At 44.8% G+C, this 22,375-nt stretch overlaps 22 non-coding genes across 22 annotated transcripts; all 22 read right to left on the minus strand.

Annotated features, from left to right (window-relative positions):
• Positions 1-12: 12 nt before the first annotated feature.
• On the minus strand, positions 13-102 carry trnar-ucu (transfer RNA arginine (anticodon UCU)). Its single transcript is given in 2 exon segments — positions 13-48; positions 66-102. It is a non-coding gene; the product is annotated as a tRNA-Arg (tRNA).
• Positions 103-1,366: 1,264 nt separating this feature from the next.
• On the minus strand, positions 1,367-1,440 carry trnat-ugu (transfer RNA threonine (anticodon UGU)). The gene has a single exon. It is a non-coding gene; the product is annotated as a tRNA-Thr (tRNA).
• A 227-nt stretch (positions 1,441-1,667) lies between these two features.
• Positions 1,668-1,741, minus strand: trnat-agu (transfer RNA threonine (anticodon AGU)). The gene has a single exon. It is a non-coding gene; the product is annotated as a tRNA-Thr (tRNA).
• Positions 1,742-1,842: 101 nt separating this feature from the next.
• On the minus strand, positions 1,843-1,932 carry trnar-ucu (transfer RNA arginine (anticodon UCU)). The gene is given in 2 exon segments: positions 1,843-1,878; positions 1,896-1,932. It is a non-coding gene; the product is annotated as a tRNA-Arg (tRNA).
• A 1,265-nt stretch (positions 1,933-3,197) lies between these two features.
• On the minus strand, positions 3,198-3,271 carry trnat-cgu (transfer RNA threonine (anticodon CGU)). Its single transcript has one exon. It is a non-coding gene; the product is annotated as a tRNA-Thr (tRNA).
• A 402-nt stretch (positions 3,272-3,673) lies between these two features.
• Positions 3,674-3,763, minus strand: trnar-ucu (transfer RNA arginine (anticodon UCU)). The gene is given in 2 exon segments: positions 3,674-3,709; positions 3,727-3,763. It is a non-coding gene; the product is annotated as a tRNA-Arg (tRNA).
• A 1,264-nt stretch (positions 3,764-5,027) lies between these two features.
• Positions 5,028-5,101, minus strand: trnat-cgu (transfer RNA threonine (anticodon CGU)). Its single transcript has one exon. It is a non-coding gene; the product is annotated as a tRNA-Thr (tRNA).
• Positions 5,102-7,521: 2,420 nt separating this feature from the next.
• On the minus strand, positions 7,522-7,595 carry trnat-cgu (transfer RNA threonine (anticodon CGU)). The gene has a single exon. It is a non-coding gene; the product is annotated as a tRNA-Thr (tRNA).
• Positions 7,596-10,016: 2,421 nt separating this feature from the next.
• trnat-ugu (transfer RNA threonine (anticodon UGU)) lies at positions 10,017-10,090 on the minus strand. Its single transcript has one exon. It is a non-coding gene; the product is annotated as a tRNA-Thr (tRNA).
• A 227-nt stretch (positions 10,091-10,317) lies between these two features.
• Positions 10,318-10,391, minus strand: trnat-agu (transfer RNA threonine (anticodon AGU)). The gene has a single exon. It is a non-coding gene; the product is annotated as a tRNA-Thr (tRNA).
• A 101-nt stretch (positions 10,392-10,492) lies between these two features.
• On the minus strand, positions 10,493-10,582 carry trnar-ucu (transfer RNA arginine (anticodon UCU)). Its single transcript is given in 2 exon segments — positions 10,493-10,528; positions 10,546-10,582. It is a non-coding gene; the product is annotated as a tRNA-Arg (tRNA).
• Positions 10,583-11,846: 1,264 nt separating this feature from the next.
• trnat-ugu (transfer RNA threonine (anticodon UGU)) lies at positions 11,847-11,920 on the minus strand. Its single transcript has one exon. It is a non-coding gene; the product is annotated as a tRNA-Thr (tRNA).
• A 227-nt stretch (positions 11,921-12,147) lies between these two features.
• trnat-agu (transfer RNA threonine (anticodon AGU)) lies at positions 12,148-12,221 on the minus strand. The gene has a single exon. It is a non-coding gene; the product is annotated as a tRNA-Thr (tRNA).
• A 101-nt stretch (positions 12,222-12,322) lies between these two features.
• On the minus strand, positions 12,323-12,412 carry trnar-ucu (transfer RNA arginine (anticodon UCU)). The gene is given in 2 exon segments: positions 12,323-12,358; positions 12,376-12,412. It is a non-coding gene; the product is annotated as a tRNA-Arg (tRNA).
• A 1,264-nt stretch (positions 12,413-13,676) lies between these two features.
• Positions 13,677-13,750, minus strand: trnat-ugu (transfer RNA threonine (anticodon UGU)). The gene has a single exon. It is a non-coding gene; the product is annotated as a tRNA-Thr (tRNA).
• Positions 13,751-13,977: 227 nt separating this feature from the next.
• trnat-agu (transfer RNA threonine (anticodon AGU)) lies at positions 13,978-14,051 on the minus strand. Its single transcript has one exon. It is a non-coding gene; the product is annotated as a tRNA-Thr (tRNA).
• A 101-nt stretch (positions 14,052-14,152) lies between these two features.
• trnar-ucu (transfer RNA arginine (anticodon UCU)) lies at positions 14,153-14,242 on the minus strand. The gene is given in 2 exon segments: positions 14,153-14,188; positions 14,206-14,242. It is a non-coding gene; the product is annotated as a tRNA-Arg (tRNA).
• Positions 14,243-15,507: 1,265 nt separating this feature from the next.
• On the minus strand, positions 15,508-15,581 carry trnat-cgu (transfer RNA threonine (anticodon CGU)). Its single transcript has one exon. It is a non-coding gene; the product is annotated as a tRNA-Thr (tRNA).
• Positions 15,582-15,983: 402 nt separating this feature from the next.
• On the minus strand, positions 15,984-16,073 carry trnar-ucu (transfer RNA arginine (anticodon UCU)). Its single transcript is given in 2 exon segments — positions 15,984-16,019; positions 16,037-16,073. It is a non-coding gene; the product is annotated as a tRNA-Arg (tRNA).
• Positions 16,074-18,002: 1,929 nt separating this feature from the next.
• On the minus strand, positions 18,003-18,076 carry trnat-cgu (transfer RNA threonine (anticodon CGU)). Its single transcript has one exon. It is a non-coding gene; the product is annotated as a tRNA-Thr (tRNA).
• A 2,421-nt stretch (positions 18,077-20,497) lies between these two features.
• On the minus strand, positions 20,498-20,571 carry trnat-ugu (transfer RNA threonine (anticodon UGU)). The gene has a single exon. It is a non-coding gene; the product is annotated as a tRNA-Thr (tRNA).
• A 402-nt stretch (positions 20,572-20,973) lies between these two features.
• On the minus strand, positions 20,974-21,063 carry trnar-ucu (transfer RNA arginine (anticodon UCU)). Its single transcript is given in 2 exon segments — positions 20,974-21,009; positions 21,027-21,063. It is a non-coding gene; the product is annotated as a tRNA-Arg (tRNA).
• Positions 21,064-22,375: the final 1,312 nt, after the last annotated feature.

Genomic DNA, 22,375 nt, shown 5'->3' on the forward strand with positions numbered 1-22,375 from the left:
GCTAAAAGCCTGCGACTCTGGTGGGACTCGAACCCACAACCTTTGAATCACGTCAACTCACAATCTAGAAGTCCAATGCGCTATCCATTGCGCCACAGAGCCTACAACAAACCCTTTGATGTGTTGCTCACAATTCTGGGGAAAGACAGATTTCAATTATTATTAGCTTTTGTATTTTTCAGCCCAAGAGTTACAATTACTATCTTGACTTTCTGCTCTTTACATATGCAAATTAGCACAATTGTCAAATGGAAAGCAGTTTTAGGATACGAATTCAGGATCTCCAGATGAAAGGACAGGAGCTTTCACCAGCTAATGCTGTGCAACCTAATGTCACATGTCTTCAGATCTTTTGAAAGCAGGAACAAGACTGTCATGTTTTCTTTTTGGACCTTCTGCCTTTTATGTAGAACGGAGAAAACGGCAACTAAAAGGATGGAATCGCTGGGACTTGAACAATCTGTTTACAAGACATGATCACTGAACAGCTATGCTAGGGCATCCTGAAACTCCATGGCTATATTTTAATAAAACCAAGTACAAGAAAGTCAAACCTCCTTGTGGACCTCCTTTCTCTAAAGTAGACCGAAGAACAGTCGTTGATAGGAAGGCACGGCTTGGGATTCAACAGTCTGTTGACAAGACCGGCCCTTTGACCAGCTGATACTGTGCACCCTAACGACACATGGCTTCAGGACTACTGAAAACGGGAACACGTCAGTCATATTTTCTGCCCGGACCTCCCGCCTTTTCCTGTAGATCGGAGAGCAGAGCCTCCGAATGGAAGGAAACGCTGGGATTCGAACAATTCGCTTACAAGACGTGGTCCTTGGACAGCTATGCCAGGGCATCCTAAAATTGCACTGCTTTCTTTTGATTTAGGCGGGTAAAGGAAAGTTCAATCTTTTTGATGCCCTTCATGAAGGCCAAAGACCACAACCACTGATAGAAGGCACCACAGGGATTTGATCACGGAAGCTCCTACTTACAAGACAGGTGCTTGGGCCATTGACACCCTTGAGACTAAAGCCAGGCAAAAGACATGGCGCCCTAACAGGAAATGCTAAACAAATTAAGTCCTATCAGTGAAGGCTTTAGGGTAAAGGTTGTTCATAAATCAAATTGGTCTGTTTTCCAAAAATATCCGAAAGTTATGACAGCATTCATAACAACCATGAATTATAAGAAGGTTGTATTTCATCCGATAAACAGACACAAAGACAGCCCCTAGCTGCCGTCAGACTGAGGTCACCGCTGGGATTTGAAAATCTATGTTTTGAGGGAGGATGAGTCACAGTGTGAAGAGATACAAAAATGTGACAAGAAAGCCACTGAGTGGAGGCCGAAGACGGCAAACATCGTTAGAAGGCACCACTGGGATTCGAACCCAGGATCACCTGTTTACAAGACAGGCGCTTTGACCGGCTAAGCCATGGCGCCCCACAATTAAGTGCTTCCGGAGTTAAGTCCTATCAGTGAAGGCTTTATGCTCCAGGGCGTCCATAAATTGGATTGGTTCGTTAGACTGAAAACTAGAAAGTTTTGCCCAAAGTACGGGCCTTTGGCTGAAAATGGACCGCTGCCGTGACAACTCTGAATTTTCAGGATGTATCATATCTCAACTGAAAAACAGCCAATCAAACAGACCTTAGTTGGCCACGTGATAAAGGCTCCGCTGGGATTCGAACCCAGGATCTCCTGTTTACTAGACAGGCGCTTTAACCAACTAAGCCACGGCGCCACTCTCCAGCTGCAGATTGTGAAAGGGTGAGTCACAGTATGAACAGGCACAACAATGTGAGATGAAAAGCTTTGAGCAGGGTCTTGGTAGCTAAAAGCCTGCGACTCTGGTGGGACTCGAACCCACAACCTTTGAATCACGTCAACTCACAATCTAGAAGTCCAATGCGCTATCCATTGCGCCACAGAGCCTACAACAAACCCTTTGATGTGTTGCTCACAATTCTGGGGAAAGACAGATTTCAATTATTATTAGCTTTTGTATTTTTCAGCCCAAGAGTTACAATTACTATCTTGACCTTCTGCTCTTTACATATGCAAATTAGCACAATTGTCAAATGGAAAGCAGTTTTAGGATACGAATTCAGGATCTCCAGATGAAAGGACAGGAGCTTTCACCAGCTAATGCTGTGCAACCTAATGTCACATGTCTTCAGATCTTTTGAAAGCAGGAACAAGACTGTCATGTTTTCTTTTTGGACCTCCTGCCTTTTATGTAGAACGGAGAAAACGGCAACTAAAAGGATGGAATCGCTGGGACTTGAACAATCTGTTTACAAGACATGATCACTGAACAGCTATGCTAGGGCATCCTGAAACTCCATGGCTATATTTTAATAAAACCAAGTACAAGAAAGTCAAACCTCCTTGTGGACCTCCTTTCTCTAAAGTAGACCGAAGAACAGTCGTTGATAGGAAGGCACGGCTTGGAATTCAACAGTCTGTTGACAAGACCGGCCCTTTGACCAGCTGATACTGTGCACCCTAACGACACATGGCTTCAGGACTACTGAAAACGGGAACACGTCAGTCATATTTTCTGCCCGGACCTCCCGCCTTTTCCTGTAGATCGGAGAGCAGAGCCTCCGAATGGAAGGAAACGCTGGGATTCGAACAATTCGCTTACAAGACGTGGTCCTTGGACAGCTATGCCAGGGCATCCTAAAATTGCACTGCTTTCTTTTGATTTAGGCGGGTAAAGGAAAGTTCAATCTTTTTGATGCCCTTCATGAAGGCCAAAGACCACAACCACTGATAGAAGGCACCACAGGGATTTGATCACGGAAGCTCCTACTTACAAGACAGGTGCTTGGGCCATGGACACCCTTGAGACTAAAGCCAGGCAAAAGACATGGCGCCCTAACAGGAAATGCTAAACAAATTAAGTCCTATCAGTGAAGGCTTTAGGGTAAAGGTTGTTCATAAATCAAATTGGTCCGTTTTCCAAAAATATCCGAAAGTTATGACAGCATTCATAACAACCATGAATTATAAGACGGTTGTATTTCATCCGATAAACAGACACAAAGACAGCCCCTAGCTGCCGTCAGACTGAGGTCACCGCTGGGATTTGAAAATCTATGTTTTGAGGGAGGATGAGTCACAGTGTGAAGAGATACAAAAATGTGACAAGAAAGCCACTTTAGTGGAGGCCGAAGACGGCAAGCATCGTTAGAAGGCACCACTGGGATTCGAACCCAGGATCTCCTGTTTACGAGACAGGCGCTTTGACCGGCTAAGCCATGGCGCCCCACAATGAAGTGCTTCCGGAGTTAAGTCCTATCAGTGAAGGCTTTATGCTCCAGGGCGTCCATAAATGGGATTGGTTCGTTAGACTGAAAACTAGAAAGTTTTGCCCAAAGTACGGGCCTTTGGCTGAAAATGGACCGCTGCCGTGACAACTCTGAATTTTCAGGATGTACCATATCTCAACTGAAAAACAGCCAATCAAACAGACCTTAGTTGGCCACGTGATAAAGGCTCCGCTGGGATTCGAAACCAGGATCTCCTGTTTACTAGACAGGCGCTTTAACCAACTAAGCCACGGCGCCACTCTCCAGCTGCAGATTGTGAAAGGGTGAGTCACAGTATGAACAGGCACAACAATGTGAGATGAAAAGCTTTGAGCAGGGTCTTGGTGGCTAAAAGCCTGCGACTCTGGTGGGAATCGAACCCGCAACCTTTGAATCACGTCAACTCACAATCTAGAAGTCCAATGCGCTATCCATTGCGCCACAGAGCCTACAACAAACCCTTTGATGTGTTGCTCACAATTCTGGGGAAAGACAGATTTCATTTATTATTAGCTTTTGTATTTTTCAGCCCAAGAGTTACAATTACTATCTTGACCTTCTGCTCTTTACATATGCAAATTAGCACAATTGTCAAATGGAAAGCAGTTTTAGGATACGAATTCAGGATCTCCAGATGAAAGGACAGGAGCTTTCACCAGCTAATGCTGTGCAACCTAATGTCACATGTCTTCAGATCTTTTGAAAGCAGGAACAAGACTGTCATGTTTTCTTTTTGGACCTCCTGCCTTTTATGTAGAACGGAGAAAACGGCAACTAAAAGGATGGAATCGCTGGGACTTGAACAATCTGTTTACAAGACATGATCACTGAACAGCTATGCTAGGGCATCCTGAAACTCCATGGCTATATTTTAATAAAACCAAGTACAAGAAAGTCAAACCTCCTTGTGGACCTCCTTTCTCTAAAGTAGACCGAAGAACAGTCGTTGATAGGAAGGCACGGCTTGGAATTCAACAGTCTGTTGACAAGACCGGCCCTTTGACCAGCTGATACTGTGCACCCTAACGACACATGGCTTCAGGACTACTGAAAACGGGAACACGTCAGTCATATTTTCTGCCCGGACCTCCCGCCTTTTCCTGTAGATCGGAGAGCAGAGCCTCCGAATGGAAGGAAACGCTGGGATTCGAACAATTCGCTTACAAGACGTGGTCCTTGGACAGCTATGCCAGGGCATCCTAAAATTGCACTGCTTTCTTTTGATTTAGGCGGGTAAAGGAAAGTTCAATCTTTTTGATGCCCTTCATGAAGGCCAAAGACCACAACCACTGATAGAAGGCACCACAGGGATTTGATCACGGAAGCTCCTACTTACAAGACAGGTGCTTGGGCCATGGACACCCTTGAGACTAAAGCCAGGCAAAAGACATGGCGCCCTAACAGGAAATGCTAAACAAATTAAGTCCTATCAGTGAAGGCTTTAGGGTAAAGGTTGTTCATAAATCAAATTGGTCCGTTTTCCAAAAATATCCGAAAGTTATGACAGCATTCATAACAACCATGAATTATAAGACGGTTGTATTTCATCCGATAAACAGACACAAAGACAGCCCCTAGCTGCTGTCAGACTGAGGTCACCGCTGGGATTTGAAAATCTATGTTTTGAGGGAGGATGAGTCACAGTGTGAAGAGATACAAAAATGTGACAAGAAAGCCACTGAGTGGAGGCCGAAGACGGCAAACATCGTTAGAAGGCACCACTGGGATTCGAACCCAGGATCTCCTGTTTACGAGACAGGCGCTTTGACCGGCTAAGCCATGGCGCCCCACAATGAAGTGCTTCCGGAGTTAAGTCCTATCAGTGAAGGCTTTATGCTCCAGGGCGTCCATAAATTGGATTGGTTCGTTAGACTGAAAACTAGAAAGTTTTGCCCAAAGTACGGGCCTTTGGCTGAAAATGGACCGCAGCCGTGACAACTCTGAATTTTCAGGATGTACCATATCTCAACTGAAAAACAGCCAATCAAACAGACCCTAGTTGGCCACATGATAAAGGCTCCGCTGGGATTCGAAACCAGGATCTCCTGTTTACTAGACAGGCGCTTTAACCAACTAAGCCACGGCGCCACTCTCCAGCTGCAGATTGTGAAAGGGTGAGTCACAGTATGAACAGGAACAACAATGTGAGATGAAAAGCTTTGAGCAGGGTCTTGGTAGCTAAAAGCCTGCGATTCTGGTGGGACTCGAACCCACAACCTTTGAATCACGTCAACTCACAATCTAGAAGTCCAATGCGCTATCCATTGCACCACAGAGCCTACAACAAACCCTTTGATGTGTTGCTCACAATTCTGGGGAAAGACAGATTTCATTTATTATTAGCTTTTGTATTTTTCAGCCCAAGAGTTACAATTTCTATCTTGACCTTCTGCTCTTTACATATGCAAATTAGCACAATTGTCAAATGGAAAGCAGTTTTAGGATACGAATTCAGGATCTCCAGATGAAAAGACAGGAGCTTTCACCAGCTAATGCTGTGCAACCTAATGTCACATGTCTTCAGATCTTTTGAAAGCAGGAACAAGACTGTCATATTTTCTTTTTGGACCTCCTGCCTTTTATGTAGAACGGAGAAAATCTGTTTACAAGACATGATCACTGAACAGCTATGCTAGGGCATCCTGAAACTCCGTGGCTATATTTTAATAAAACCAAGTACAAGAAAGTCAAACCTCCTTGTGGACCTCCTTTCTCTAAAGTAGACCGAAGAACAGTCGTTGATAGGAAGGCACGGCTTGGAATTCAACAGTCTGTTGACAAGACCGGCCCTTTGACCAGCTGATACTGTGCACCCTAACGACACATGGCTTCAGGACTACTGAAAACAGGAACACGTCAGTCATATTTTCTGCCCGGACCTCCCGCCTTTTCCTGTAGATCGGAGAGCAGAGCCTCCGAATGGAAGGAAACGCTGGGATTCGAACAATTCGCTTACAAGACGTGGTCCTTGGACAGCTATGCCAGGGCATCCTAAAATTGCACTGCTTTCTTTTGATTTAGGCGGGTAAAGGAAAGTTCAATCTTTTTGATGCCCTTCATGAAGGCCAAAGACCACAACCACTGATAGAAGGCACCACAGGGATTTGATCACGGAAGCTCCTACTTACAAGACAGGTGCTTGGGCCATGGACACCCTTGAGACTAAAGCCAGGCAAAAGACATGGCGCCCTAGTCTCGCGTAGCCAGACCTTCATTACTGAAGGTCTGGTGTTTTTCGCCGCTTTTTCTGGACAAAGCCCGCCCACGAGCTGTTTGACCGACATGTCAAACAACCAATCACAGTTTGTTTCATCTAGCGTCACGTTTCGGACTCCCCACAATAACGAGCCGGCTGGCAACAAGTCAGTTATTGAAATAACCAGCCGCAACCAAATAGTATCAAAATAAACAACATTACTCACCATAGGACAACGTTGTGCACTTCATCAACAGCCACACCAATGAGACGATCCTGTTAAACGTCTGTTTGAAGCATATCTCTCCACTTTTTAACACATACAAGCAATTCAAGAGAACCAAACTTTTAAACTCCACTTACTGCCTTAAAGAAAACTCTTGGACGCCTTTTAGAGAGTCGATGCCGCGAACTATGCATATTTTTGAGAATTCAATGTTTAGCTGATCATGATAACTGCTCATTATTATCCACGTGAACACGACTGATTCTCTTCCTCAATGGAACGTCAGAGCTTTGTTTTCCAGGGACCGAAACTAATCGCGACACTCGCGTCTCCTGGAAATCCGTTTTTTCCAACCAATCAAAGACGACTTTAACATTTTCACAGGGTTTCCAGAAAAGTGTACGAAAAACTTTAGACGTTCAGTCAACAGTTTGTGGGCGTGACGTCTGAGGCTGAGACTAATGGCGCCCTAACAGGAAATGCTAAACAAATTAAGTCCTATCAGTGAAGGCTTTAGGGTAAAGGTTGTTCATAAATCAAATTGGTCCGTTTTCCAAAAATATCCGAAAGTTATGACAGCATTCATAACAACCATGAATTATAAGAAGGTTGTATTTCATCCGATAAACAGACACAAAGACAGCCCCTAGCTGCTGTCAGACTGAGGTCACCGCTGGGATTTGAAAATCTATGTTTTGAGGGAGGATGAGTCACAGTGTGAAGAGATACAAAAATGTGACAAGAAAGCCACTGAGTGGAGGCCGAAGACGGCAAACATCGTTAGAAGGCACCACTGGGATTCGAACCCAGGATCTCCTGTTTACGAGACAGGCGCTTTGACCGGCTAAGCCATGGCGCCCCACAATGAAGTTCTTCCGGAGTTAAGTCCTATCAGTGAAGGCTTTATGCTCCAGGGCGTCCATAAATTGGATTGGTTCGTTAGACTGAAAACTAGAAAGTTTTGCCCAAAGTACGGGCCTTTGGCTGAAAATGGACCGCAGCCGTGACAACTCTGAATTTTCAGGATGTACCATATCTCAACTGAAAAACAGCCAATCAAACAGACCCTAGTTGGCCACATGATAAAGGCTCCGCTGGGATTCGAAACCAGGATCTCCTGTTTACTAGACAGGCGCTTTAACCAACTAAGCCACGGCGCCACTCTCCAGCTGCAGATTGTGAAAGGGTGAGTCACAGTATGAACAGGAACAACAATGTGAGATGAAAAGCTTTGAGCAGGGTCTTGGTAGCTAAAAGCCTGCGATTCTGGTGGGACTCGAACCCACAACCTTTGAATCACGTCAACTCACAATCTAGAAGTCCAATGCGCTATCCATTGCACCACAGAGCCTACAACAAACCCTTTGATGTGTTGCTCACAATTCTGGGGAAAGACAGATTTCAATTATTATTAGCTTTTGTATTTTTCAGCCCAAGAGTTACAATTTCTATCTTGACCTTCTGCTCTTTACATATGCAAATTAGCACAATTGTCAAATGGAAAGCAGTTTTAGGATACGAATTCAGGATCTCCAGATGAAAAGACAGGAGCTTTCACCAGCTAATGCTGTGCAACCTAATGTCACATGTCTTCAGATCTTTTGAAAGCAGGAACAAGACTGTCATATTTTCTTTTTGGACCTCCTGCCTTTTATGTAGAACGGAGAAAATCTGTTTACAAGACATGATCACTGAACAGCTATGCTAGGGCATCCTGAAACTCCGTGGCTATATTTTAATAAAACCAAGTACAAGAAAGTCAAACCTCCTTGTGGACCTCCTTTCTCTAAAGTAGACCGAAGAACAGTCGTTGATAGGAAGGCACGGCTTGGAATTCAACAGTCTGTTGACAAGACCGGCCCTTTGACCAGCTGATACTGTGCACCCTAACGACACATGGCTTCAGGACTACTGAAAACAGGAACACGTCAGTCATATTTTCTGCCCGGACCTCCCGCCTTTTCCTGTAGATCGGAGAGCAGAGCCTCCGAATGGAAGGAAACGCTGGGATTCGAACAATTCGCTTACAAGACGTGGTCCTTGGACAGCTATGCCAGGGCATCCTAAAATTGCACTGCTTTCTTTTGATTTAGGCGGGTAAAGGAAAGTTCAATCTTTTTGATGCCCTTCATGAAGGCCAAAGACCACAACCACTGATAGAAGGCACCACAGGGATTTGATCACGGAAGCTCCTACTTACAAGACAGGTGCTTGGGCCATGGACACCCTTGAGACTAAAGCCAGGCAAAAGACATGGCGCCCTAGTCTCGCGTAGCCAGACCTTCATTACTGAAGGTCTGGTGTTTTTCGCCGCTTTTTCTGGACAAAGCCCGCCCACGAGCTGTTTGACCGACATGTCAAACAACCAATCACAGTTTGTTTCATCTAGCGTCACGTTTCGGACTCCCCACAATAACGAGCCGGCTGGCAACAAGTCAGTTATTGAAATAACCAGCCGCAACCAAATAGTATCAAAATAAACAACATTACTCACCATAGGACAACGTTGTGCACTTCATCAACAGCCACACCAATGAGACGATCCTGTTAAACGTCTGTTTGAAGCATATCTCTCCACTTTTTAACACATACAAGCAATTCAAGAGAACCAAACTTTTAAACTCCACTTACTGCCTTAAAGAAAACTCTTGGACGCCTTTTAGAGAGTCGATGCCGCGAACTATGCATATTTTTGAGAATTCAATGTTTAGCTGATCATGATAACTGCTCATTATTATCCACGTGAACACGACTGATTCTCTTCCTCAATGGAACGTCAGAGCTTTGTTTTCCAGGGACCGAAACTAATCGCGACACTCGCGTCTCCTGGAAATCCGTTTTTTTCCAACCAATCAAAGACGACTTTAACATTTTCACAGGGTTTCCAGAAAAGTGTACGAAAAACTTTAGACGTTCAGTCAACAGTTTGTGGGCGTGACGTCTGAGGCTGAGACTAATGGCGCCCTAACAGGAAATGCTAAACAAATTAAGTCCTATCAGTGAAGGCTTTAGGGTAAAGGTTGTTCATAAATCAAATTGGTCCGTTTTCCAAAAATATCCGAAAGTTATGACAGCATTCATAACAACCATGAATTATTAGAAGGTTGTATTTCATCCGATAAACAGACACAAAGACAGCCCCTAGCTGCCGTCAGACTGAGGTCACCGCTGGGATTTGAAAATCTATGTTTTGAGGGAGGATGAGTCACAGTGTGAAGAGATACAAAAATGTGACAAGAAAGCCACTGAGTGGAGGCCGAAGACGGCAAACATCGTTAGAAGGCACCACTGGGATTCGAACCCAGGATCTCCTGTTTACAAGACAGGCGCTTTGACCGGCTAAGCCATGGCGCCCCACAATGAAGCGCTTCCGGAGTTAAGTCCTATCAGTGAAGGCTTTATGCTCCAGGGCGTCCATAAATTGGATTGGTTCGTTAGACTGAAAACTAGAAAGTTTTGCCCAAAGTACGGGCCTTTGGCTGAAAATGGACCGCTGCCGTGACAACTCTGAATTTTCAGGATGTACCATATCTCAACTGAAAAACAGCCAATCAAACAGACCCTAGTTGGCCACGTGATAAAGGCTCCGCTGGGATTCGAACCCAGGATCTCCTGTTTACTAGACAGGCGCTTTAACCAACTAAGCCACGGCGCCACTCTCCAGCTGCAGATTGTGAAAGGGTGAGTCACAGTATGAAGAGGCACAACAATGTGAGATGAAAAGCTTTGAGCAGGGTCTTGGTAGCTAAAAGCCTGCGACTCTGGTGGGACTCGAACCCACAACCTTTGAATCACGTCAACTCACAATCTAGAAGTCCAATGCGCTATCCATTGCGCCACAGAGCCTACAACAAACCCTTTGATGTGTTGCTCACAATTCTGGGGAAAGACAGATTTCAATTATTATTAGCTTTTGTATTTTTCAGCCCAAGAGTTACAATTACTATCTTGACTTTCTGCTCTTTACATATGCAAATTAGCACAATTGTCAAATGGAAAGCAGTTTTAGGATACGAATTCAGGATCTCCAGATGAAAGGACAGGAGCTTTCACCAGCTAATGCTGTGCAACCTAATGTCACATGTCTTCAGATCTTTTGAAAGCAGGAACAAGACTGTCATGTTTTCTTTTTGGACCTTCTGCCTTTTATGTAGAACGGAGAAAACGGCAACTAAAAGGATGGAATCGCTGGGACTTGAACAATCTGTTTACAAGACATGATCACTGAACAGCTATGCTAGGGCATCCTGAAACTCCATGGCTATATTTTAATAAAACCAAGTACAAGAAAGTCAAACCTCCTTGTGGACCTCCTTTCTCTAAAGTAGACCGAAGAACAGTCGTTGATAGGAAGGCACGGCTTGGGATTCAACAGTCTGTTGACAAGACCGGCCCTTTGACCAGCTGATACTGTGCACCCTAACGACACATGGCTTCAGGACTACTGAAAACGGGAACACGTCAGTCATATTTTCTGCCCGGACCTCCCGCCTTTTCCTGTAGATCGGAGAGCAGAGCCTCCGAATGGAAGGAAACGCTGGGATTCGAACAATTCGCTTACAAGACGTGGTCCTTGGACAGCTATGCCAGGGCATCCTAAAATTGCACTGCTTTCTTTTGATTTAGGCGGGTAAAGGAAAGTTCAATCTTTTTGATGCCCTTCATGAAGGCCAAAGACCACAACCACTGATAGAAGGCACCACAGGGATTTGATCACGGAAGCTCCTACTTACAAGACAGGTGCTTGGGCCATTGACACCCTTGAGACTAAAGCCAGGCAAAAGACATGGCGCCCTAACAGGAAATGCTAAACAAATTAAGTCCTATCAGTGAAGGCTTTAGGGTAAAGGTTGTTCATAAATCAAATTGGTCTGTTTTCCAAAAATATCCGAAAGTTATGACAGCATTCATAACAACCATGAATTATAAGAAGGTTGTATTTCATCCGATAAACAGACACAAAGACAGCCCCTAGCTGCCGTCAGACTGAGGTCACCGCTGGGATTTGAAAATCTATGTTTTGAGGGAGGATGAGTCACAGTGTGAAGAGATACAAAAATGTGACAAGAAAGCCACTGAGTGGAGGCCGAAGACGGCAAACATCGTTAGAAGGCACCACTGGGATTCGAACCCAGGATCACCTGTTTACAAGACAGGCGCTTTGACCGGCTAAGCCATGGCGCCCCACAATTAAGTGCTTCCGGAGTTAAGTCCTATCAGTGAAGGCTTTATGCTCCAGGGCGTCCATAAATTGGATTGGTTCGTTAGACTGAAAACTAGAAAGTTTTGCCCAAAGTACGGGCCTTTGGCTGAAAATGGACCGCTGCCGTGACAACTCTGAATTTTCAGGATGTATCATATCTCAACTGAAAAACAGCCAATCAAACAGACCTTAGTTGGCCACGTGATAAAGGCTCCGCTGGGATTCGAACCCAGGATCTCCTGTTTACTAGACAGGCGCTTTAACCAACTAAGCCACGGCGCCACTCTCCAGCTGCAGATTGTGAAAGGGTGAGTCACAGTATGAACAGGCACAACAATGTGAGATGAAAAGCTTTGAGCAGGGTCTTGGTAGCTAAAAGCCTGCGACTCTGGTGGGACTCGAACCCACAACCTTTGAATCACGTCAACTCACAATCTAGAAGTCCAATGCGCTATCCATTGCGCCACAGAGCCTACAACAAACCCTTTGATGTGTTGCTCACAATTCTGGGGAAAGACAGATTTCAATTATTATTAGCTTTTGTATTTTTCAGCCCAAGAGTTACAATTACTATCTTGACCTTCTGCTCTTTACATATGCAAATTAGCACAATTGTCAAATGGAAAGCAGTTTTAGGATACGAATTCAGGATCTCCAGATGAAAGGACAGGAGCTTTCACCAGCTAATGCTGTGCAACCTAATGTCACATGTCTTCAGATCTTTTGAAAGCAGGAACAAGACTGTCATGTTTTCTTTTTGGACCTCCTGCCTTTTATGTAGAACGGAGAAAACGGCAACTAAAAGGATGGAATCGCTGGGACTTGAACAATCTGTTTACAAGACATGATCACTGAACAGCTATGCTAGGGCATCCTGAAACTCCATGGCTATATTTTAATAAAACCAAGTACAAGAAAGTCAAACCTCCTTGTGGACCTCCTTTCTCTAAAGTAGACCGAAGAACAGTCGTTGATAGGAAGGCACGGCTTGGAATTCAACAGTCTGTTGACAAGACCGGCCCTTTGACCAGCTGATACTGTGCACCCTAACGACACATGGCTTCAGGACTACTGAAAACGGGAACACGTCAGTCATATTTTCTGCCCGGACCTCCCGCCTTTTCCTGTAGATCGGAGAGCAGAGCCTCCGAATGGAAGGAAACGCTGGGATTCGAACAATTCGCTTACAAGACGTGGTCCTTGGACAGCTATGCCAGGGCATCCTAAAATTGCACTGCTTTCTTTTGATTTAGGCGGGTAAAGGAAAGTTCAATCTTTTTGATGCCCTTCATGAAGGCCAAAGACCACAACCACTGATAGAAGGCACCACAGGGATTTGATCACGGAAGCTCCTACTTACAAGACAGGTGCTTGGGCCATTGACACCCTTGAGACTAAAGCCAGGCAAAAGACATGGCGCCCTAACAGGAAATGCTAAACAAATTAAGTCCTATCAGTGAAGGCTTTAGGGTAAAGGTTGTTCATAAATCAAATTGGTCTGTTTTCCAAAAATATCCGAAAGTTATGACAGCATTCATAACAACCATGAATTATAAGAAGGTTGTATTTCATCCGATAAACAGACACAAAGACAGCCCCTAGCTGCCGTCAGACTGAGGTCACCGCTGGGATTTGAAAATCTATGTTTTGAGGGAGGATGAGTCACAGTGTGAAGAGATACAAAAATGTGACAAGAAAGCCACTGAGTGGAGGCCGAAGACGGCAAACATCGTTAGAAGGCACCACTGGGATTCGAACCCAGGATCACCTGTTTACAAGACAGGCGCTTTGACCGGCTAAGCCATGGCGCCCCACAATTAAGTGCTTCCGGAGTTAAGTCCTATCAGTGAAGGCTTTATGCTCCAGGGCGTCCATAAATTGGATTGGTTCGTTAGACTGAAAACTAGAAAGTTTTGCCCAAAGTACGGGCCTTTGGCTGAAAATGGACCGCTGCCGTGACAACTCTGAATTTTCAGGATGTATCATATCTCAACTGAAAAACAGCCAATCAAACAGACCTTAGTTGGCCACGTGATAAAGGCTCCGCTGGGATTCGAACCCAGGATCTCCTGTTTACTAGACAGGCGCTTTAACCAACTAAGCCACGGCGCCACTCTCCAGCTGCAGATTGTGAAAGGGTGAGTCACAGTATGAACAGGCACAACAATGTGAGATGAAAAGCTTTGAGCAGGGTCTTGGTAGCTAAAAGCCTGCGACTCTGGTGGGACTCGAACCCACAACCTTTGAATCACGTCAACTCACAATCTAGAAGTCCAATGCGCTATCCATTGCGCCACAGAGCCTACAACAAACCCTTTGATGTGTTGCTCACAATTCTGGGGAAAGACAGATTTCAATTATTATTAGCTTTTGTATTTTTCAGCCCAAGAGTTACAATTACTATCTTGACCTTCTGCTCTTTACATATGCAAATTAGCACAATTGTCAAATGGAAAGCAGTTTTAGGATACGAATTCAGGATCTCCAGATGAAAGGACAGGAGCTTTCACCAGCTAATGCTGTGCAACCTAATGTCACATGTCTTCAGATCTTTTGAAAGCAGGAACAAGACTGTCATGTTTTCTTTTTGGACCTCCTGCCTTTTATGTAGAACGGAGAAAACGGCAACTAAAAGGATGGAATCGCTGGGACTTGAACAATCTGTTTACAAGACATGATCACTGAACAGCTATGCTAGGGCATCCTGAAACTCCATGGCTATATTTTAATAAAACCAAGTACAAGAAAGTCAAACCTCCTTGTGGACCTCCTTTCTCTAAAGTAGACCGAAGAACAGTCGTTGATAGGAAGGCACGGCTTGGAATTCAACAGTCTGTTGACAAGACCGGCCCTTTGACCAGCTGATACTGTGCACCCTAACGACACATGGCTTCAGGACTACTGAAAACGGGAACACGTCAGTCATATTTTCTGCCCGGACCTCCCGCCTTTTCCTGTAGATCGGAGAGCAGAGCCTCCGAATGGAAGGAAACGCTGGGATTCGAACAATTCGCTTACAAGACGTGGTCCTTGGACAGCTATGCCAGGGCATCCTAAAATTGCACTGCTTTCTTTTGATTTAGGCGGGTAAAGGAAAGTTCAATCTTTTTGATGCCCTTCATGAAGGCCAAAGACCACAACCACTGATAGAAGGCACCACAGGGATTTGATCACGGAAGCTCCTACTTACAAGACAGGTGCTTGGGCCATGGACACCCTTGAGACTAAAGCCAGGCAAAAGACATGGCGCCCTAACAGGAAATGCTAAACAAATTAAGTCCTATCAGTGAAGGCTTTAGGGTAAAGGTTGTTCATAAATCAAATTGGTCCGTTTTCCAAAAATATCCGAAAGTTATGACAGCATTCATAACAACCATGAATTATAAGACGGTTGTATTTCATCCGATAAACAGACACAAAGACAGCCCCTAGCTGCCGTCAGACTGAGGTCACCGCTGGGATTTGAAAATCTATGTTTTGAGGGAGGATGAGTCACAGTGTGAAGAGATACAAAAATGTGACAAGAAAGCCACTTTAGTGGAGGCCGAAGACGGCAAGCATCGTTAGAAGGCACCACTGGGATTCGAACCCAGGATCTCCTGTTTACGAGACAGGCGCTTTGACCGGCTAAGCCATGGCGCCCCACAATGAAGTGCTTCCGGAGTTAAGTCCTATCAGTGAAGGCTTTATGCTCCAGGGCGTCCATAAATGGGATTGGTTCGTTAGACTGAAAACTAGAAAGTTTTGCCCAAAGTACGGGCCTTTGGCTGAAAATGGACCGCTGCCGTGACAACTCTGAATTTTCAGGATGTACCATATCTCAACTGAAAAACAGCCAATCAAACAGACCTTAGTTGGCCACGTGATAAAGGCTCCGCTGGGATTCGAAACCAGGATCTCCTGTTTACTAGACAGGCGCTTTAACCAACTAAGCCACGGCGCCACTCTCCAGCTGCAGATTGTGAAAGGGTGAGTCACAGTATGAACAGGAACAACAATGTGAGATGAAAAGCTTTGAGCAGGGTCTTGGTAGCTAAAAGCCTGCGACTCTGGTGGGACTCGAACCCACAACCTTTGAATCACGTCAACTCACAATCTAGAAGTCCAATGCGCTATCCATTGCGCCACAGAGCCTACAACAAACCCTTTGATGTGTTGCTCACAATTCTGGGGAAAGACAGATTTCAATTATTATTAGCTTTTGTATTTTTCAGCCCAAGAGTTACAATTACTATCTTGACCTTCTGCTCTTTACATATGCAAATTAGCACAATTGTCAAATGGAAAGCAGTTTTAGGATACGAATTCAGGATCTCCAGATGAAAGGACAGGAGCTTTCACCAGCTAATGCTGTGCAACCTAATGTCACATGTCTTCAGATCTTTTGAAAGCAGGAACAAGACTGTCATGTTTTCTTTTTGGACCTCCTGCCTTTTATGTAGAACGGAGAAAATCTGTTTACAAGACATGATCACTGAACAGCTATGCTAGGGCATCCTGAAACTCCGTGGCTATATTTTAATAAAACCAAGTACAAGAAAGTCAAACCTCCTTGTGGACCTCCTTTCTCTAAAGTAGACCGAAGAACAGTCGTTGATAGGAAGGCACGGCTTGGAATTCAACAGTCTGTTGACAAGACCGGCCCTTTGACCAGCTGATACTGTGCACCCTAACGACACATGGCTTCAGGACTACTGAAAACAGGAACACGTCAGTCATATTTTCTGCCCGGACCTCCCGCCTTTTCCTGTAGATCGGAGAGCAGAGCCTCCGAATGGAAGGAAACGCTGGGATTCGAACAATTCGCTTACAAGACGTGGTCCTTGGACAGCTATGCCAGGGCATCCTAAAATTGCACTGCTTTCTTTTGATTTAGGCGGGTAAAGGAAAGTTCAATCTTTTTGATGCCCTTCATGAAGGCCAAAGACCACAACCACTGATAGAAGGCACCACAGGGATTTGATCACGGAAGCTCCTACTTACAAGACAGGTGCTTGGGCCATGGACACCCTTGAGACTAAAGCCAGGCAAAAGACATGGCGCCCTAGTCTCGCGTAGCCAGACCTTCATTACTGAAGGTCTGGTGTTTTTCGCCGCTTTTTCTGGACAAAGCCCGCCCACGAGCTGTTTGACCGACATGTCAAACAACCAATCACAGTTTGTTTCATCTAGCGTCACGTTTCAGACTCCCCACAATAACGAGCCGGCTGGCAACAAGTCAGTTATTGAAATAACCAGCCGCAACCAAATAGTATCAAAATAAACAACATTACTCACCATAGGACAACGTTGTGCACTTCATCAACAGCCACACCAATGAGACGATCCTGTTAAACGTCTGTTTGAAGCATATCTCTCCACTTTTTAACACATACAAGCAATTCAAGAGAACCAAACTTTTAAACTCCACTTACTGCCTTAAAGAAAACTCTTGGACGCCTTTTAGAGAGTCGATGCCGCGAACTATGCATATTTTTGAGAATTCAATGTTTAGCTGATCATGATAACTGCTCATTATTATCCACGTGAACACGACTGATTCTCTTCCTCAATGGAACGTCAGAGCTTTGTTTTCCAGGGACCGAAACTAATCGCGACACTCGCGTCTCCTGGAAATCCGTTTTTTTCCAACCAATCAAAGACGACTTTAACATTTTCACAGGGTTTCCAGAAAAGTGTACGAAAAACTTTAGACGTTCAGTCAACAGTTTGTGGGCGTGACGTCTGAGGCTGAGACTAATGGCGCCCTAACAGGAAATGCTAAACAAATTAAGTCCTATCAGTGAAGGCTTTAGGGTAAAGGTTGTTCATAAATCAAATTGGTCCGTTTTCCAAAAATATCCGAAAGTTATGACAGCATTCATAACAACCATGAATTATAAGAAGGTTGTATTTCATCCGATAAACAGACACAAAGACAGCCCCTAGCTGCTGTCAGACTGAGGTCACCGCTGGGATTTGAAAATCTATGTTTTGAGGGAGGATGAGTCACAGTGTGAAGAGATACAAAAATGTGACAAGAAAGCCACTGAGTGGAGGCCGAAGACGGCAAACATCGTTAGAAGGCACCACTGGGATTCGAACCCAGGATCTCCTGTTTACGAGACAGGCGCTTTGACCGGCTAAGCCATGGCGCCCCACAATGAAGTTCTTCCGGAGTTAAGTCCTATCAGTGAAGGCTTTATGCTCCAGGGCGTCCATAAATTGGATTGGTTCGTTAGACTGAAAACTAGAAAGTTTTGCCCAAAGTACGGGCCTTTGGCTGAAAATGGACCGCAGCCGTGACAACTCTGAATTTTCAGGATGTACCATATCTCAACTGAAAAACAGCCAATCAAACAGACCCTAGTTGGCCACATGATAAAGGCTCCGCTGGGATTCGAAACCAGGATCTCCTGTTTACTAGACAGGCGCTTTAACCAACTAAGCCACGGCGCCACTCTCCAGCTGCAGATTGTGAAAGGGTGAGTCACAGTATGAACAGGAACAACAATGTGAGATGAAAAGCTTTGAGCAGGGTCTTGGTAGCTAAAAGCCTGCGATTCTGGTGGGACTCGAACCCACAACCTTTGAATCACGTCAACTCACAATCTAGAAGTCCAATGCGCTATCCATTGCACCACAGAGCCTACAACAAACCCTTTGATGTGTTGCTCACAATTCTGGGGAAAGACAGATTTCAATTATTATTAGCTTTTGTATTTTTCAGCCCAAGAGTTACAATTTCTATCTTGACCTTCTGCTCTTTACATATGCAAATTAGCACAATTGTCAAATGGAAAGCAGTTTTAGGATACGAATTCAGGATCTCCAGATGAAAAGACAGGAGCTTTCACCAGCTAATGCTGTGCAACCTAATGTCACATGTCTTCAGATCTTTTGAAAGCAGGAACAAGACTGTCATATTTTCTTTTTGGACCTCCTGCCTTTTATGTAGAACGGAGAAAATCTGTTTACAAGACATGATCACTGAACAGCTATGCTAGGGCATCCTGAAACTCCGTGGCTATATTTTAATAAAACCAAGTACAAGAAAGTCAAACCTCCTTGTGGACCTCCTTTCTCTAAAGTAGACCGAAGAACAGTCGTTGATAGGAAGGCACGGCTTGGAATTCAACAGTCTGTTGACAAGACCGGCCCTTTGACCAGCTGATACTGTGCACCCTAACGACACATGGCTTCAGGACTACTGAAAACAGGAACACGTCAGTCATATTTTCTGCCCGGACCTCCCACCTTTTCCTGTAGATCGGAGAGCAGAGCCTCCGAATGGAAGGAAACGCTGGGATTCGAACAATTCGCTTACAAGACGTGGTCCTTGGACAGCTATGCCAGGGCATCCTAAAATTGCACTGCTTTCTTTTGATTTAGGCGGGTAAAGGAAAGTTCAATCTTTTTGATGCCCTTCATGAAGGCCAAAGACCACAACCACTGATAGAAGGCACCACAGGGATTTGATCACGGAAGCTCCTACTTACAAGACAGGTGCTTGGGCCATGGACACCCTTGAGACTAAAGCCAGGCAAAAGACATGGCGCCCTAGTCTCGCGTAGCCAGACCTTCATTACTGAAGGTCTGGTGTTTTTCGCCGCTTTTTCTGGACAAAGCCCGCCCACGAGCTGTTTGACCGACATGTCAAACAACCAATCACAGTTTGTTTCATCTAGCGTCACGTTTCGGACTCCCCACAATAACGAGCCGGCTGGCAACAAGTCAGTTATTGAAATAACCAGCCGCAACCAAATAGTATCAAAATAAACAACATTACTCACCATAGGACAACGTTGTGCACTTCATCAACAGCCACACCAATGAGACGATCCTGTTAAACGTCTGTTTGAAGCATATCTCTCCACTTTTTAACACATACAAGCAATTCAAGAGAACCAAACTTTTAAACTCCACTTACTGCCTTAAAGAAAACTCTTGGACGCCTTTTAGAGAGTCGATGCCGCGAACTATGCATATTTTTGAGAATTCAATGTTTAGCTGATCATGATAACTGCTCATTATTATCCACGTGAACACGACTGATTCTCTTCCTCAATGGAACGTCAGAGCTTTGTTTTCCAGGGACCGAAACTAATCGCGACACTCGCGTCTCCTGGAAATCCGTTTTTTTCCAACCAATCAAAGACGACTTTAACATTTTCACAGGGTTTCCAGAAAAGTGTACGAAAAACTTTAGACGTTCAGTCAACAGTTTGTGGGCGTGACGTCTGAGGCTGAGACTAATGGCGCCCTAACAGGAAATGCTAAACAAATTAAGTCCTATCAGTGAAGGCTTTAGGGTAAAGGTTGTTCATAAATCAAATTGGTCCGTTTTCCAAAAATATCCGAAAGTTATGACAGCATTCATAACAACCATGAATTATAAGAAGGTTGTATTTCATCCGATAAACAGACACAAAGACAGCCCCTAGCTGCTGTCAGACTGAGGTCACCGCTGGGATTTGAAAATCTATGTTTTGAGGGAGGATGAGTCACAGTGTGAAGAGATACAAAAATGTGACAAGAAAGCCACTGAGTGGAGGCCGAAGACGGCAAACATCGTTAGAAGGCACCACTGGGATTCGAACCCAGGATCTCCTGTGTACGAGACAGGCGCTTTGACCGGCTAAGCCATGGGGCCCCACAATAAAGTGCTTCCGGAGTTAAGTCCTATCAGTGAAGGCTTTATGCTCCAGGGCGTCCATAAATTGGATTGGTTCGTTAGACTGAAAACTAGAACGTTTTGCCCAAAGTACGGGCCTTTGGCTGAAGATGGACCGCTGTCGTGACAACTCTAAATTTTCAGGATGTACCATATCTCAACTGAGAAACAGCCAATCAAACAGACCCAATTTGGCCACGTGATAAAGGCTCCGCTGGGATTCAAACCCAGGATCTCCTGTTTACTAGACAGGCGCTTTAACCAACTAAGCCACGGCGCCACTCTCCAACTGCAGATTGTGAAAGGGTGAGTCACAGTATGAACAGGCACAACAATGTGAGATGAAAAGCTTTGAGCAGGGTCTTGGTAGCTAAAAGCCTGCGACTCTGGTGGGACTCGAACCCACAACCTTTGAATCACGTCAACTCACAATCTAGAAGTCCAATGCGCTATCCATTGCGCCACAGAGCCTACAACAAACCCTTTGATGTGTTGCTCACAATTCTGGGGAAAGACAGATTTCAATTATTATTAGCTTTTGTATTTTTCAGCCCAAGAGTTACAATTACTATCTTGACCTTCTGTTCTTTACATATGCAAATTAGTACAATTGTCAAATGGAAAGCAGTTTTAGGATACGAATTCAGGATCTCCAGATGAAAGGACAGGAGCTTTCACCAGCTAATGCTGTGCAACCTAATGTCACATGTCTTCAGATCTTTTGAAAGCAGGAACAAGACTGTCATGTTTTCTTTTTGGACCTCCTGCCTTTTATGTAGAAAGGAGAAAACGGCAACTAAAATGATGGAATCGCTGGGACTTGAACAATCTGTTTACAAGACATGATCACTGAACAGCTATGCCAGGTACAAGAAAGTCAAACCTCCTTGTGGACCTCCTTTCTCTAAAGTAGACCGAAGAACAGTCGTTGATAGGAAGGCACGGCTTGGATTTCAACAGTCTGTTTACAAGACCGGCCCTTTGACCAGCTGATACTGTGCACCCTAACGACACATGGCTTCAGGTCTACTGAAAACGGGAACACGTCAGTCGTATTTTCTGCCCGGACCACCTGCCTTTTCCTGTAGATCGGAGAGCAGAGCCTCCGAATGGAAGGAAACGCTGGGATTCAAACAATTCGCTTACAAGACGTGGTCCTTGGACAGCTATGCCATGGCATCCTAAAATTGCATGGCTTTCTTTTGATTTAGACAGGTAAAGGAAAGTTCAATCTTTTTGATGCCCTTCATAAAGGCCAAAGACCACAACCACTGATAGAAGGCACCACAGGGATTTGATCTCGGAAGCTCCTACTTACAAGACAGGTGCTTGGGCCATGGACACCCTTGAGACTAAAGCCAGGCAAAATAGACATGGTGCCCTAACAGGAAATGCTAAACAAATTAAGTCCTATCAGTGAAGGCTTTAGGGTAAAAGTTGTTCATAAATCAAATTGGTCCGTTTTCCAAAAATAGTTAGTTTGACCAGTTGCCAAAATACTCCTGGCTAGTTTGACCAGGTGTCCGTTAGGGTCACTTGGAACAGGTCGAACTGGGTTTTCTCCAGGTGTCCGTTAGGGTCACTTGGAACAGGTCAAACTGGTGCTGCGTCCCAAACCGCCTACTTCCATACTATATAGTATGTTAAAAGCACTGCTTCATCTAATATATAGTATGGAAGTAGGTGGTTTGGGACGCAGCGTGGGTTTTTGTAGTTTCACAATGTCTTTGTCTCAAGCTGTGTATAAAAGGTGGCCTGGCAAAATATTCTGGGAGACATTAGG

The sequence above is a fragment of the Misgurnus anguillicaudatus genome, chromosome 9 (assembly GCF_027580225.2).
Source record: "Misgurnus anguillicaudatus chromosome 9, ASM2758022v2, whole genome shotgun sequence".
Taxonomy (NCBI): domain Eukaryota; kingdom Metazoa; phylum Chordata; class Actinopteri; order Cypriniformes; family Cobitidae; genus Misgurnus; species Misgurnus anguillicaudatus.